We start from the raw sequence: 17,214 nt of genomic DNA, 5'->3' as shown, positions 1-17,214 counted from the left end.
TAATTTATCAAATGTAAAAGTCTGTCTTTTGTCTTGTTTGTTTCTGAATGTTGCTTAGTGCTGCAGATTTTTCCCCCAGGGTTTTTATCTGTGAAGTGCAGTAGCTCATTTGCATACTTCTAACCTCATGAAAATTTAAGGGTACAGGACCTAAGTGACTCATGTTCTATTCCACTTGATATTCAGGCTGCAAGCATCCCCTGAATCAATCAAATATTTTGTTATTTTCTTACTCATTTTAGTCAGTTGATGGACAAAAATTGTGCATCCAATTGGAAAGCTTCATAGTGAGTCAGAATTATTCTTCAGATGAATGATGTGGACTCTTTCATTTTTTAAAAAATAAAATATGCACTTTTGTTTGTATTATGTTAATATAAATGTCCTCTGAAGCTCTTTTTTTTTAAAAAAAAATATAATGGTTTTAATACATTTCTATCTTGGAAAATCTCCAAGTTAAATTATCCTTTTAATTGTGGACTTATACATCTATGTACTACATACACCCAAACTACAAACCAGGTTAAATTTGGTTTGTATCCATCGTGGTTGGGACCAAGGTAGATAAACTATGATTAAATGCAGGTGAATTTTTGTTTTAAGAGAAAAATATTCTTGAGATGAAGTCTGGAAAAAAAATGGATACTTGATAAATTGCTTCTGTGATTGGGATTAGAGGTGAGAAAGGGAGAGTAAGAGAAAGATGAGAGAGGAAGCAAAGGACAGGGTGTCTGTTCTAGGACCTAAAGGGGAGTTGGTGATCTCAAGAAATGAAGTCAGTGTCAGTAACTGCCTCTTCCCTCACTGCATCTCTGTAGATGCACCATAGAGAAAGAGCATAGAATAGGGGTGTGGAGCAGGAGTGGAAGCATCTTAAATGCATATTTGGACACTGTTAGTGCAAGGAGCTTGTGTATAGTTATGTGATGTAACTGAAACAAGAAATGCATCTTGGAACTCTACACCTGGGTTTGTATTTGGTGCCTTGTTTTATTATTTTTATACACAAGTAACTTCAAAAAATGAGGGACCAAATAGTGAATAATAGTAAAATATTTCTATTATTCTATTTCTATTATTCTGGGAAAGTTCTCGTTCCATGTGTTCGGGTAAGGCATGTCCTTAGTTATGGCCAATGAGTTGTAGACAGAAGAGGTAAGTATACCTTTTATACTGGAACATTAATTTCTAGTTCAAGACCTTTTGGAAATCTCTTTTGACCTACTCTGTCAACTTGGGTTCCTCAGAGAACAAAGTCACCAGTTTCTCTTTAACATATTCAGGATATATGGTGTTCATTGCAAGTAAACGTTTACTTTATTAAGCTTCCAAGATCTGGTGTTAATTTCTAGTAGTGTGATCTAGGATATTTAGCAGAAAAAAATCTCCCCAATTTTGTTTTTAGATTTTTCAGTTTTGGGACCAGCTCTGGTTTCAACAGCTTTAATATCCTATCCAGTAGAACAAGATTTTTAACCCCTGCTTCAAGATGTAGAACCTGTGACTTATTTTATCACCCAAAATATCATGTCTATTTCATGTAACTCTCATTACTTTGGGTCCTAATGTTCTATTTTCCCCTCTCTCTGTTTTTTATAGATTTTCCATGATCTTTGGCTCTCAATGGTCAATGGTTAGTCTACCAACCGGTCTATTTTGTAGGCTCAGTGTCTTCCTGGAGTGACCACTTTTATTTTTTTTTTGATTTTTAAGATTTTTTTTCTTGCTAAGCTGCCCAGGCTAGGCTTGAATTTATCGTCCTTCTGCCTCTCATCCTGAAAAGCTGTAATTATAGGCTTATACCAGCAAGCCCACTGCCTGCCTCTGCCTTAGGCAGGGCCTAGAGTTCTGCTTCTTTTTCCAGAACAGGCTTTTGGAATTCTATGGAGAGAATTTCCAAATTTACCACTACCAGCTGGTTTGATTTCTGGCTGGGTAAGGTGTCTGATTGGAAGGATTGGTGCCAATGAGTGCTAAAACAGGGTCTGTTGTAAGGTGCTTCTTTGGACTTGGTGGTTGGCCTGTGTAGCTATGTCTCTATAGCCAAGTGCTAAAGCCATATTCATTTCCAACACTGGATTTACCATAGTGCTTAGCTCTGGGCTGGCTCCTGGTTCCTTTTTCTTTATGATGGTTCCTTATGGTAAAGTGTGACCCACAATGAGTAAGAAACAAGTTGAGAATGGATAAAAGATTCCCTGAAAAACAAATCTGGAAATAGAAAACTTGATAAATAGCCATGGCAAAGAACATGAATAACAAGGTCAGTAGAGAGAAAAAGAGAAAGACCATCAGGTTCTGAATGCTCAGAGTCAAAGGGGTGCCTGGCCAAAGCCCAGAGAGGGCATTTGAGACAAGTGACTGCCATTATGGTATAGGTCTCTAGAGTCCTAGGTCAGGAACCTTGGAAAGACCTACATTGGCCATACCTCCAGGGAACTCAGAGAGGTCAGTCTGGTTTTCCAGATAAAAGTAGGGTAGGGATGGGAAAATGGCTCAGTGGTACAGCAAGTGGTAGAGTGCTTGCCTGGCATGCACAAAGCCATGGGTTCAATCCTCAGTACTGAGGGAAACAAAGCTGGACATAGGATAAATGTATTCAAAAGGAAATCTAAAGCAGGCAGTCAGTAAGTGTGCATGTGACCGAGCAGGAACTGCATTTCCAACTCTAGCATTCCATTTGGACCACTGTTTCTCAAATGGACATCCACATATCAATTGTGCCAGCATCATGGGGTGGGGACAGGAGGATACTATGAACATATGGATCTACTGAATAATAACACCTAGACTGCTCAGATAAATACAAGAAGATCCCCTTACCTACTAGAACTGCATGGCTCCCTCTGTCAAGAAATTTAATGCTAAAAAGGGCAGATAATAGTACAAAAATTATTAACTGAGTTGAATGTAGCGAGAATATATGTAGAAACTGATTTTATAATACATTTGAGAGAGAATATAATTTATGGAAGCATTTCTTGTGGTACAAAGAGGGAAAAGGTCAAAGGTGAGAATCAAGTAGTTAAGAGGTGAGCTTTGAATAGATAAGACAAAGTGTGTTACGGGAACACACCGGAAGGAATATTTATTTCAAATTAAGAGACCATGTTAAATTTTAATTAAAAAGGTCATTTAAGTTGATGAGATTTTTAGAGGAGGGAATTGTGGAAGGGGAAAGGTTTTCTCAGAGAAAGAAAGAGCATAGTCACAAACAGAGGTGTGAAAAAGTGGCACGAGGGTTATCACCTTTACCAGTGGTTCCCAAATGTTGCTTCACAGGGTCAGGTCATGCTTACTGCCTGCAGGTAGCTTATTAAAAGATTCCAGGGTCTCAGACATGAGGGTTTTGGCTTAGTAGTTGAAGCAGGCCTCAGGAAGTCATAATTTTGAAAGGCTCCACATAGTCTATCAGGAATTTAGTGGATAAGCTGAATCTACTTTAATGATGTTAAAAAGAAATGTATTTAAAAGACACTGTATAGCAGCCTCATTATTCACAGTAGCCAAAAGGAGAAAGCAATCCATATGCCCAACAACTGTAATATGAATAACCAGAAAGCCATACAATGGAGTACCACTTAACAATTAAAAGAACCCAAGTAGCCATATGTGAGAAAAATGTGGTTCAACTTTCACAATGTATGCTTGGTGAGAAAAGCCAGATGCCAAAGACCCGTATTGTATGATTCTGATTTTGCAAAATAGCCAAAAAAGGCAAATATAAAAAGACAGAAAGAAATTTAGTAATTGCATAGGTTGGGGCATCCTAACAAGGATTAATGGCAAATAGAAACATGGTTATCATTTTGTGGGGGTGGAAATGCTGAAAAACTGGACTGTAGTGATGAATATACGTATACCTATGTAAATTTAAATAAAAGGGTGAGTGTTATGATAAACAAATTATACCTGAATAAAACCATTTTAAAAATATATTATGGCATGTGGTTCAGAAGGTACCCACAAAAATATACCAAACCATACACAGCACAGGTCCATTCTAAGAGGCACCTTGCCTTGGACACCATAACAATGTCTCTCTTAGATACCTGAAATTTTCTAAACACGTCTCTCTCATTTGCCTCTTCAAAACCCTGCTCAGAGTCTGAGGGGGGGGCGGGTGAGGTGGTCAGTATCACCCAGGTCCTGGGCCCATGCTCTACAGCAAGAGAGGTGGTAAATGAGTCTCCATCACGTACTGCTTCCATGATGGCACTGTCTTTGTCCCCACCAGATTTATCTGTGGGAAATCTAATCATAGCATGAAGGTTTTTATGTAAAGCAACCAAATTCCCATGAGATTCTGATGCACAGTCAATTCTAGGGATCAGGGTACCATATACAAGCTCTTCTAGGGGTGTATTTTCTGATATATATGTGTGTTTATGTATGTGGTGTATGTGTGTATGTGTATTTCCAAGTGAACTATTGTAGCTGGAACATAGCAAAGAAAATATTAGTGGAAATTACATGTAGGGGTTGCTTCAAACTGAGATTGTAACCTTCATCAGTTTTGAATGGGGCCAACAAATAAGTTACCTCTGGTCTCTCTCACTAGTACTTGCTAATATTCCTGAAGAAATGGTACAGGCCTACACCAAGAAAGGACTCAACACATTAGATGTTCAACTTTCCTAACACTTCTCTCTCTTGAAGACTCTTGCTCAGAAAGATGGAGGCAGATGATATATTTCACAAAGAGAAATGAGAAAATCATGGTCAAAAGCAAATAAGTAATGGCAATCCTAGGCATATGTCAAATAAACATTAGCTCATACTATTAAAATATCTAGGTAAGATTCAAGGAATATGATCATCTTTTTCATACCAGCACTGTCATTTAAAAAAGCAAAAGCTCTTTTTAAAAATAAAAAAATTAAATTTATTTTTTAGTTTTAGTGGACACAATATCTTTATTTTATTTTTATGTAGTGCTGAGGGTTGAACCCCGTGCCCCATTCATGCTGGATGAGCACTCTACCACTGGGCCACAACCCCAACCCCAAGAAAAGCCCATTTTATGTGACTTTCACAAGACACTGGGCCACATTTCTAGCACAAACTTATGTTTTTGTTAGCTAGTCTGTTATTTGCTTCAAAGTAGTGAGATTAGACATCACAGAAACAGGGTGGCTGGTCTTGAAACTAGATTGGATTTTGACAGGGAAAAGCAGGGAGGAAACAATTTCGAAAGGGTTAGTTTATACGAATACATAAAGAGGGTTCAGAGCAAGTGAAGAAATGGCAAATACCTTGTTGTTACATTTTCTCTGGCTTTTAAAGATATCAAAGTAATGTCCTCTAAACCATCTTGAGTACCTAACATCAAAAGTGCCTCCTAATGCATCTATTGTTTAAATTTATTCCATTTAGTGTATTTCAGAACTACTCTAATACCTACATTCTTTATAACCTTTATTTCAAACTGTTTGACATCCTAGTTGGTTCTGAATACCAAAAATAACATGCATTACTCTGGAATGGAGCAAGAGAGAGAAAAGAAATATTCATTCAAATTACCAAGGAAAGTATACAAAAATGCTTTCCTTGTATAGCTTGGAAATGAAAACCAAATTTTCCTGACTACCAATGTGAAAGCGCTAGAAGATTCAGTAGTTACTTTTAAGACGGAGAAAAGAGATGTTTAAGCTGGAAATGATGAAAGGCTTTTTAATTAAAGCAGCATGAAAGATGGCTCTGCAATTTACTCTGATTGTTTTTTTATCATACACTCTTTCCCAACATCAGTAAATCCTGGGGAGGTTGTGAAGCCAAGTGCTCCATCTCTTTGCCTGTCTTGGTTTCTAAGTGATTTCCCTTCGTTACAATGCATTGCCTATAAGAGCCATCCAATTTCTTGTGTCCTTTCCACTCTTTGGATGACAATGATTATGAATGGACCTGGATAATAGCACAGACTCTCTCTCTCTCTGTGTCCTACTTTCAAAGATAACAATTGTTCCTTACCACTGTAAATAGGCATGCTATGCAAACATGAGACAGGCTTTCTTGTGTGTACTTTTCAATTTCATCCAGAAAGGTGGACAGTTCCTACACACCCAATTTCATCAAAGCACTGGTGGTATTTGATAAAAAAAGAAAGCGTTGTCAAATTACCCAGAATTCAGGAAATGAATCCCAAGGTTAAATTGAGTATGGTGCCTGTTATGGCTACTTAAATCCAGTTTATTTGCTCTGCTTATTTTACCTTAAGGCTGAACTAAAGGTCTGACATCAAGAGAGCAGGGGTGAACTAGCTCAAGAGTGGTAACAACCAGAAGAATGAGAAGTTATACTGCATTTATGTATGATGTGTCAAAATGCTTTGTACTGTCCTGTATAATTAATTAGAAAAAAATTTAAAAAAAAAAAGAGTTGGCTTTTTAATATCCACATGCTTAGGTACCGTGCCATAGGTCAGAAAATTAGGAGGAAAAAAAATCTTTCCCTAAACTCCTCCAAATATATTTCTTTTATTTTACTGCTTTGGATCTCTTGAACCAAAGCCCTTTTACAGCATGTATACTCTCATTTCTACATATTCACATTAGTTCATTCTTTTGTTTTTAAGAGAGAGAGAGAGAGAGAATTTTTTTAATTTTTTTTTTTTTTTTAGTTTTTTTTCGGCAGACACAACATCTTTATTTGTATGTGGTGCTGAGGATTGAACCCAGGCCGCACGCATGCCAGGTACACATTAGTTCATTCTTCCCTCCGTATTTTCAGCTTTCACATGACCCCTCCATACACACACACACACACTTAGATTGTATCCATTCTTTAGCATCTGTATTCAAACTATCTCCATTCAAGATGTTCATCACTTTCACTGGGCCTACAGGCTTTATAGATAATGTCATCTAATTTGGCATATTGGTCATGTTATTATCTAAGAATTTTTGTGAATTGTCGTTGTCTCCTAAATATTAATGGAAAGCTCTATTCTAAAAGGAAATCTCTCCTCCCTTAGAATAACCAAAGGAGATTCTATAAAGGAGGGACGCATTTATATATTTGATATTAAACTTTTTGTATAATCTTAGATTTTAGTCTTTTTTTTTTTAACGTTTATTTTTTTAGTTGTCGTTGGACACAATACCTTTATTTTATTTATTTAATTTTTATGTGGTGCTGAGGATTGAACCCAGAGCCTCACACATGCTAGGCGAGTACTCTACTGCTGAGCCACAACCCTGGCCCCTGATATTAGACTTTTTAAAACTGAAAAACGTATACAATATCAGCCTATCAGAGTCAAGGAGCTGAGTGACCTCTCAATTTTCATCTCCACGACATCACTGACAGGTGTTCCTCTAGGCTTGGCTGGAATACTCCCACTGACGAGAAATATACTGGATTTCAGAATAGCTTATTTCATTTTTGGACAGCTTCAAATGCTATAAAATCTTACCGATATCTTCCTAATTATGACTTAAGTTTCTTTTCAGTGGCTTCCATTCACTGGCCTAATTTTACTTTCAGAAATGATAAAAAGTAATTTATACCCTCCTTTTTTTTTGGTAACAATATATATTATAATTGCTCTGAAAAACAGAACCAATAAGATATGTGTGCATCAGGGAGTTTTGTTCAGCTGTGAAGAATGGAATTCTGTTATTTGCAGGAAAACGGATGGAACTGGAGTGCATCATGTTGAGTGAAATAAGCCAGACTCAGAAAGTCAAGGGTTGTGTTTTCTCTCAGATGTGGAAGCTAGAGAGAAAGAAGGGTAATAAAAAGACCTCATGAACATAGAAGAGAGATAAGTAGAATAGAAGAGATGGGGAAAGGGAACAGGGAAAGGAAAGAGAAAATACTGGGAAGTGAAATTGATCAAATTATGCTATGTGCATATAGGAATATGTCACAATAAATCCCACTATTATACATAATATTAATGCACTATAAAAAGATGAGAGAGAGAGAGAGAGAGAGAGAGAGAGAGAGAGAGAGAGAGAGAGAATATGAAGGATTGGCTCACATGATTATGGGACTGAGAATTCCCTTGATTTGCCCTGTAGGAACTGGAAGCTCAGGAAGTCTAGCAGTGCAGTCCAAGCCAAGCCCAAAGCCCAGAGAACCAAGGGAACCAGTGGTATTTTAATCCAAGCTCAAATATCTGAGTATCAGGAGCATTGATGTTAAGGGCGGAAGATGAATGTCTGAGCTCAAGTATAATGAAAGCAAGATAGAGGGAGAGAAAGAGAGAGTTTCACCCCTCTTCCATCTCTTCGTCCAATTCAGGATCTCAACAGATTGCATGGTGCCTACTTTCATTGGAAAGGGTCATCTTCTTTATTCAGTCTTCTGAATAAAATGTTAATGTCTTCCAGAAACATTCTCACAGACATGCCCAGAAGTAATGTTTGACCAGATAGCTAGGCATTTCTTAACCTGTTTTAGGTGGATATGTAAAATTAACCATGATGCAATGTTTCAGATATTTGAAGAAAGCATGCCTGCATTGCCAGGCACTTGATTCCCAGCAGAGAAACCGGTCCTGGTCTTCACCATCAGGCAGCTCTAACTTGTCACCCCCAAGGAACATAAACTTCAGTTCAGATGGAGTGATGCTTATTGGGTAATGGATTACCCAGCTTTGAATGAACACTAGATGGGCACATGTTTGGACAGAGAGAAGTCATATGCTGCTGAAGCCTCTGCACAAAAAGAAAGCTCTGGAAATGTCTTTTCCTCAAAGGAGATATGAACTTTGTTTACAATATGTTCCCAGTCTCTTTTCCTTGTCTCAGAACAATGCTGTTCACCAAGGCACGAGCAACCACAGCCTTGATTTTACAACTGAGTTCTGCAAAGACAGCCATGACATTCAAGGTTAGATGAAGCCAAGCATATTTAAAGTTGATGTGATATTTTCTAATCAATGGAATCAAACCTATGAAGATGAAAATACATCAAAGGAACCTGTGCAAGTTAACAGTGTGAATCATAACAGAGGTTAAAAATTTGGTTTTAGTGACTAAGAGCATATTGAGGTGCATTGAAAGAGGACTGGCCTCACATTGGGTAGATTTGACATTTTTATTTTATTTTATTATTATTAACTTAAGTGAGTTCTTAAGTACATAGGTCTGTTTTTTGCATTGTAACTTGGGGAAGCTAGAGTGGATGACCATCAAGTATGCTTTCAGCTCTGATGTTCATTTTCATTTTGTGTTTTTTTTTTTTGGGGGGGGCGCATATTAGGATTGAGCCCAGGGGTACTTTACCACTTAGCTACACCCTCAGTCCTTTTTATTATTTGCTTGTTTGTTTATGGCTGAGTTTTGCTGAGTTGCTTAGAGCCTTGCTGAGTTGCTGAGGCTGGCCTTGAACTTGTGATCCTCAGCCTTCTAAGTCATTGGATTTACAGGCATGCACCACAATGATGGAATGACATTTCCAGTTTTTAAGCTCATTTTGGAATTCTTTTAATCATTCCCTCTGGCATTTTGGAAAAGTTCTTCAACATCTCACTGAGAGAATGAAGCAAAATTCCTATTGCTATCTTAATCAACATAATCAATCTGCTTCTGAAAAATTCTATAAAAAATATCTCATAGTGATTGATTATCCTTAGTGCTTATCATTTTCTAAATTTTCCTACCACCTGACTTGATTCATGTACCAGACTATCTATGGTGTATTTCACATCTTATTTGAATTAAAATGGACTTTAGAGATTCCAAGTCCCCACCCCCCCACACCTTTTTTTTTTACAGTTCTGACATACTGAGTCCTAATTCATGATTTCTTTTCTATCACCACTTGGCAATGCAATTTTTATGAAATATTTTTGCAGTGTTAAAGAACATATTCTAATTTACTTGTTTTATATACTTGGTAAATTCTATGGTGGAGAACAACCTCCCCGTCTCTGAATCTAATTGCAATTATCCAGGTGTTACAGGTCTTTAAAATCCTGCTTTTTCTATAATTGCTTGCTTAATTGAAAGAAAAGAAAAATAAAAACCCTGATGGAAGGGTAATCAAAGCTTGAAATATGCATTTAGACTGCTTAGAGTAGCTGAATTCACAGACTAATTACTGGTTCATCATATGTTCTGGGCTGTGCAATTCTGGTTGGAAGGGTCTGCCACATATGATTGTGTGTCTTTGGGCCCCAGTTGGTATGACAGAGTAATGTGTGCCAAACTCAGAGAATTTTCCACTCCACAAAGTGGAAGAGGTAAAGGTATAAAAGGCATAATAAATCTGCTGCCTTACAGGTTATAATGGTGAAAACTCCTGTCCCTGGACAATGAGGGCCTTGCTCATTCTCAGTCATGAAGGAAAAAAAAGAAAAAGAAAATAACAGACATTTCTCAACCCTATTGCAATTTTATTACCTGTGATACCTGTTTCTCTAAACAAGACTCTAAGGCACAGTGCCTGTAAGGTACTTTATAATACATTCACCCTGTACCATTTTACAACAGAATTGCTGTCCAGTTTTGCGATTATAAGAGGTTGTTTTGTAATTTCCCTATGGACAGAACAAAGTAATGCAATAAAATTTCAGCAACATGTATTTATAAACAACATTAAGAGATCTGTCCCAATTGTGGAAATTAGGAGACACTGGAGGTTCTGGGAATCTATAAAACTATATTTTGAGGACCAGTGTATATAAATTTTGGGATTGAATTTGTCTACATTTACTTTGGATTTTGGGTTGGGAAGGAAGTTACCTTCGTCCTCCCTTGATTCCATATTTTCCCCCCAGTACTTTCCTTTTCTCATTTCCAGAAAGACAACAAAGACAAAAGGCAGAACATAACTTTTTTCATGGAGGTCTGGGGTGTTTCTTCATGCCCAGTAATTCTAACATGATCATATTCTGTACATCAAAAAACTTAAATATTTTATTTTATGATTTTTGCATGTGCAAGTCATTCATTCAACTTCAAGGTATTTAGCTCCAGTAAGGTAACTGAAAAATGTAAAAACTGTTAGTAGAAGGGCCTTATCTATAATGGCATTAATCTAATCAGTTCAATAAATGTGTTAGATACCCCATTATGTGTTAGTAACTGGTTAGGAACTGGAGATTAAAACTTTGCTAAGTAGACATTGGTCTATGTAGGCAAGAAATTGCTAGATACAGTGTGATAAGTGCTAGGGTAGAGGACTTTTAGTTGTTACAGGACTTAGAAGATGGCCACCTAACACTGACCAAAGCATGAGCATGTAGTAGAGAATCCTGTTTATTTCCAGGGGGTATTTAACTCAAGTAACCTATAAATAACTGAGTATATATTCATATAATGGAATATTATGCATTTATGCATTTATGGTATATATAGTCATTTATTCATTTATTCTCGTGGAAAAATGTTCATAATATATTGTTAAAGGAAAATAATCAGGACAACATAAGGTATTCAGTGAGATCTTTTTGTATCATATTGAATATTACCAAAGGAATATTTCAGTTTTTTTTTTTTTTCTAAAAAGGGAAGATTAGAAATGGTGGCTTTCCTGGTTTCTCTGTAGCATAAAACTAAGATCTCAGACACACAGCTTCTCAACAAGGTGAGAGAGGGAATCTTTTCTGGGAAATAGCTCTGGACACTCAAAACAGATCAGAGAGTCAGACGTTTGAATAAAATGAAATAAAAGAGATTCTCTGGGCTGCTGCTGCCAGCAGCAGCACCAGTGAAATTATGGAGCATATTTCAATTACAGAAACACCCAATTTTGGGAGTTCTGAGATGTGTATGGATACCTAGAGATCAAAGTTCAAAGTCACTGCACGAGTAAGATGAAGGGTGTCTTGTGCAACAATATTGTGCAGAGGGGAAAGGGAGGAGAACCCCTCTGGTCTCCCCCAGCTATACCCAGGCTCTGAGGGGAATTGGGGGAAGAAACCATGTTATAGCCCCAGCCCAGGGAAATGGCAGCCAGGGGAACCCAGTCCCTGACAGCTGTCTCTGTCTGACCTGAAGAATAATTTTGGCAAACCTGCAACACACAGCACTGTGTGCGTCTAAGAAGAAAATCAAAAGTGGAGCTGGATTTTTAATAGGGGAAAACTGGTCAGGGAAACACACCTGGCTTCCCCTGCTCCCTCTAAATCCAGAACAGCCACTTATAAAATCAGCTGCTTGAAAGTATAGTTGGAAATATTTTTTCCTGCGGAAAATTTGAAAGGGCAGGGAGGAATTCATTGAGTTTGGAGTCTGAAACCGAGAGTCCTAAAAGCACACAGTTCACCTGTGTCTGAGGAGAACAAGAACTGACCCTCCCATAGCAGGAGTGAAGCACATGAGTTTTTCCAGGAGGAGAGACTTCCAGCTTGGCCAGGGAGGTGGCCGGTTTAAAGTCTTCAGACCAATCCAAGGGACAACTTGGAAGCCAACAAAACCTAAACCCCACCCCCAAGAGTACTGCCTGTGGGATTGCCCATCACTCCAGAGAATATTTGAAGAATATTCTCCATTCCTGAGAATATTTGGAACTCCAACGGAAACAATTCCCTAATTTTTCAGCAAGATCCTCTATTTTATTTCCATTCTTTTTAAAATTTTTTACTTTTTAAAAAACTGTTTTATTTTTTTCTATTCACTGTTTAAGTATGACCTGAATGGTTCATGGACACTTATATTCAGATCTGTATTTTTTTCTTCTTGTTTGTTGATTTGGCTTTTTTTCTTTGTTTCTTAGTCCAAACATTTTTCTAAGGCAATTATTTCTTATAGATCAGTAGTTTAAGGACAATGATGTTTAATTAGAATATAGCTGTTCTATTCTTGTACTTTTTTATTTTTAGTTTTTTGATTGAACTCAAGGATACTCAACCACTGAGTTACATCCCCTGCCCTATTTTATATTTTATTTAGAGACAAGGTCTCACTGAGTTGCTTAGTCTCGAAGTTGCTGAGGCTGGCTTTGGACTTGCAATTCCCCTGTCTCAGCCACCCAAGCTGCTGGGATTATAGGCATGCATCACCACGCCCAGTTTATTTTTATTTTTACTATTAATTTTTAAATTTTTATTCTATACACTTTTTCCTCCCACTTCTGTTTCCCTAGATTCTCTTTCCTTCTTTTCCTCTGCTAATAGCAAATCTTTACTGATCTCTCTATCACTCATCCTCTATTTTCTACTTCTCTTATCGCTCCTCTTCCCTCATAAAAATTGCATCCTATGCTACTTCTTTTCTATCCCTATTCACAACTTAAAATTGTGAATCCATATGTAATCTTACTGTATTGATCGTGAGCAATAACTGAACATATTATTTCTGTTTATTGAGACAATTAATATAGTGGATAACAAAGCAGGTACTATTTGGTTTGATGCTGTAAATTGTTTGCATTGGTTGTTGTTACTGTCTATTCATAAACTGTGAGGTACTGGAACCCTTAAGAGTCCCTATTAGTCCACAGGGTAGATACACTGCTGCCTCAAAATCATACTGTCAAATGGGTATACACACAAACAATTTGAAAAAGCAAGAGAATGAACTGCCTCAAATAAACCAATATAATTCAGTTACAAAATCCATAGACACCACAATAGAAGAAATGACAGAGAAGGAATTTAGAATGTTCATAGTTAAATTGATCTGCAAGTTTAAAGATGATGTAATGAGAAAATAAAGGAAACAAAAAATCAATTAAGAGATAGAGATTCTGGGGAAAAATGTAGAAATATTCAAAATGAAGGAATCAATAAACCAAATTAAAATTCATTGGAAGGCATTACTAGCAGACTGGACCAAATTGGAAGTCAGAGTTTCTGGCAATGAAGACAAAAATATATAATCTAGATAATAAAGTTGACCATGGAGAAAAGATGCTAAAAGAATGTGAACGAAACTTCCAAGAGATATGAGATACCATGAAAAGACTAAACATAAAATTTTTCAGGATAGATGAAGCCTCAAAGATAAAAGATAAAAGATTATGGCCATAATCTTTTCAATAAAATAATATCTGAAAATTTCCCAAACCTTAAGAATGAAATGGAAAACCAAATACAGGAGATGTACAGGACCCCAAATAGAAAAAATTACAACAGATCAACACCAAGTTACATTATTATGAAAATGCCCAACATGTAGAATAGGATAGAATTTTAAAGGCTTCCAGAGCAAAATCAGAGTTACTTTTAGAGGAAAAAACAAATAAAGATCTCAGCTAATTTCTTAACCCAGACTGTTAAAGCTAGGAGGTCATATAATAATATATATCAAGTTCTGAGAGAAAATGAATACTAATCAAGAATAATATACCCTGCAAAATTAAGCTTTGGATTTGAAGCTGAAATAAAAACCTTCATAATAAACACAAGTTAAAATAATTTACAACTAGAAAGCCTGTGCTACCAAACATTCTCAGCAAAATATTTCATGAAGGAGAAATGAAAAATAAAAATGAAAATCAGCAAAGGGAGGAATTATAATAAAGGAATAGTGGATCAAAGGAGAAAGTAATTTAAATTAAAAATCAGAAATAAATCAAAATGACAAGGAATAAAGATCATTTCTCAATAATAATATTAAATGTCAATAGCTTCAGTCATCAATAAAAGACATGGACTTGCAGATTAGATTAAAAAACAAGACCCATCAATAAATAATAAAATATTTTTTAAAAAGGGGTGAGCTGGGGTTGTGGGGTTGTTGCTCAATGGTAGAGTGCTTGCCTAGGATGTATGAGGCACTGGGTTCAATTCTCAGCACCACCTATAAATAAATAATAAAGGTCCCTCAATAACTAATAAAATATTAAAAAAAACAAGACCCCCCAAATGTGCTGTCTCTAAGAAATTAACAGACTGAAGATAAAAGGATGGGAAGAAAACATATCATTTACATGGATCTTGTAATCAAGCAGGGGTTTCTATCCTCATATGAGAAAAAGTGTCCTTCAAGACAAGTTAATTGGAAGGGACCAAGAATGGTATTACATACCGCTTTAGAGAATTATACATCAACAAGACATAATAATCTTAAGTATTTATGCCCCAAATAATGGAGAACATACATAAATCAAACAAACCCTTCACAAATTCAAGAATCAAATAGACCACAACACAATAATACTGGGTGACTTTAACACACCTCTATTACCACTAGAAAGATCTTACAAATGAAAACTAAATAAAGAAGCTACAAAACTAAAAAAATTCAATTAATAATTTAGACTTAACAGACATACATAGAATATTTCATCCATCAATAACTGAATACACTTTCTTCTCAGGGACCCATGGATCCTTCTCTAAAATAGACCATATACTAGGCCACAAAGCAACTCAGCAAAAACAAAAAATGGAAATAATACCTTGCATTTGGTCAGATCATAATGGAATGAAATTTAAAAATCAAAGACAAAATAAAAAATAGAAGATGCTTTAATACCTGGTGACTAAATATTATACTAGTGAATGATTACCAATGGATGGCTAAAGAAATCAGGGATAAAATGAAAAATACTTAGAGTTAAATGAGAATAGCAACATAGCTTATCAAAGCCTCTGGGACACTGTGAAGGTGGTTCTAAAAGGAAAGTTCTTTGCATTGAGGGCATTCTTTACAAGAATAGAAAGTCATCAATTAAATAACCTAACTTTACATTTCAAAGTCTAGAAAAAGAAGAACAAATCAACACCAAAGAGCAGAAGACAGGAAATAATTAAAATCTGAGCTGAAATCAATTAAATTGAAACAAAAAAAATTTCAAAAAATTGACAAAACAAAAAGTTATTCTTTGAAAAAATAAACAAAATTGACAAGCCCTTAGTTAAGCTAACAAAGAAAAAGAGAAATGTCAAATTACTAAAATTTGAAATGAAAAACGAAATATCACTACGGACACCCTGAAATACAGACGATAATCAGGAACTACTTTGAAAATCTACACTCCAATAAAATAGAAAATCATGAAGACATTGACAAATTTCTAGAGACATATGACCTACCCAAATTAAATCAGGAGAATATAGAAACTTTAAACAGATCATTTTCAAGCAATAAAATTGAAGATGCCATCAAAAGCCTACCAAAAAAGAAAAGCCCAGGACCAGATGATTTCTCAGCTGAGTTCTACATGAGCTTCAAAGAAGAACTTACACCAATACTCCTCAAATTATTCCATGAAATATAAAATGAGGGAACCCTTCCAATTCATTCTGTGAAACTAATATCACCTTGATACCAAAACCAGACAAAGACACATCAAGGAAAGAAAACTTCAAACCAATATCCCTCATGAACATAGATGCAAAAATTCTTAATGAAACCTTGGCAAACTGCAAACAAAAACATATTCAAAAGATAGTGCACCATGATCAAGTGGGGTTCATTCCAGGGATGCAAGGTTGGTTCAACATACATACACAAATCAATACACCACATTAATAGACTTAAGAACAAGAATTAATGATTATATCAATAGATGCAGAAAAAGCATTTGATAAAATTCAACATCCATTTATGATCAAAACACTAGAAAAACTAGGCATGGTAGAAACATACCTTAACCTTGTAAGAGCTGAATATGCTAAACCCAAGGCCAATATCATTCTAAATGGAGAAAAATTGAAAGCATTCCCTTTAAGAACTGGAATAAAATAAAGATGTCTTTTTTCACCACTCCTATTCAACATAGTACTAGAAACCTTATCCACAGCAATTAGACAAAAGAAAGAAATTAAAAGGATACCATTAGGAAAAGAAGAGCTCAATCCCTATTTGGCAACAACATGATCCTATATTTAGAAGACAAAAAAAAAAAAAAAACACCAGAAAGTTTCTATAACTTAGAAATGAATTAAGCAAAGTAGCAGAATATAAAATTAACCATAAATCAGTTGCATTCCTATACACAAATGATGAATCAGCTGAAAGAGACCAGGAAAACTAACCTATTTACAATAGCCTCAAAAAAATGGGTAATCCAATCTAACAAAAGAGGCAAAAGACCTCTACAATGAATTGATAAAATACTAAAGAAAGAAATTGAAGAAGACCTTAGAAGACGGAAAGATCCCTCATGTCTTGGATAGGCAGAATTAATATTGTCAAATTGGCCATACTATCAAAAGTGCTATACAGATTTAATTCATTCCCATTAAAATTCCAATGACGTTCTTTATAGAAATAGAGAAAGCAGTTACAACATTCATTCGGAAAAATAAGAGGCCCAGAATAGCCAAAGCAATTCTTCATGAGAAAAATAATTCAAGAGGCATCACAATTA

The sequence above is a fragment of the Callospermophilus lateralis genome, chromosome 14, assembly GCF_048772815.1.
Source record: "Callospermophilus lateralis isolate mCalLat2 chromosome 14, mCalLat2.hap1, whole genome shotgun sequence".
Lineage (NCBI taxonomy): Eukaryota > Metazoa > Chordata > Mammalia > Rodentia > Sciuridae > Callospermophilus > Callospermophilus lateralis.
This window is presented reverse-complemented; position numbering follows the sequence as displayed.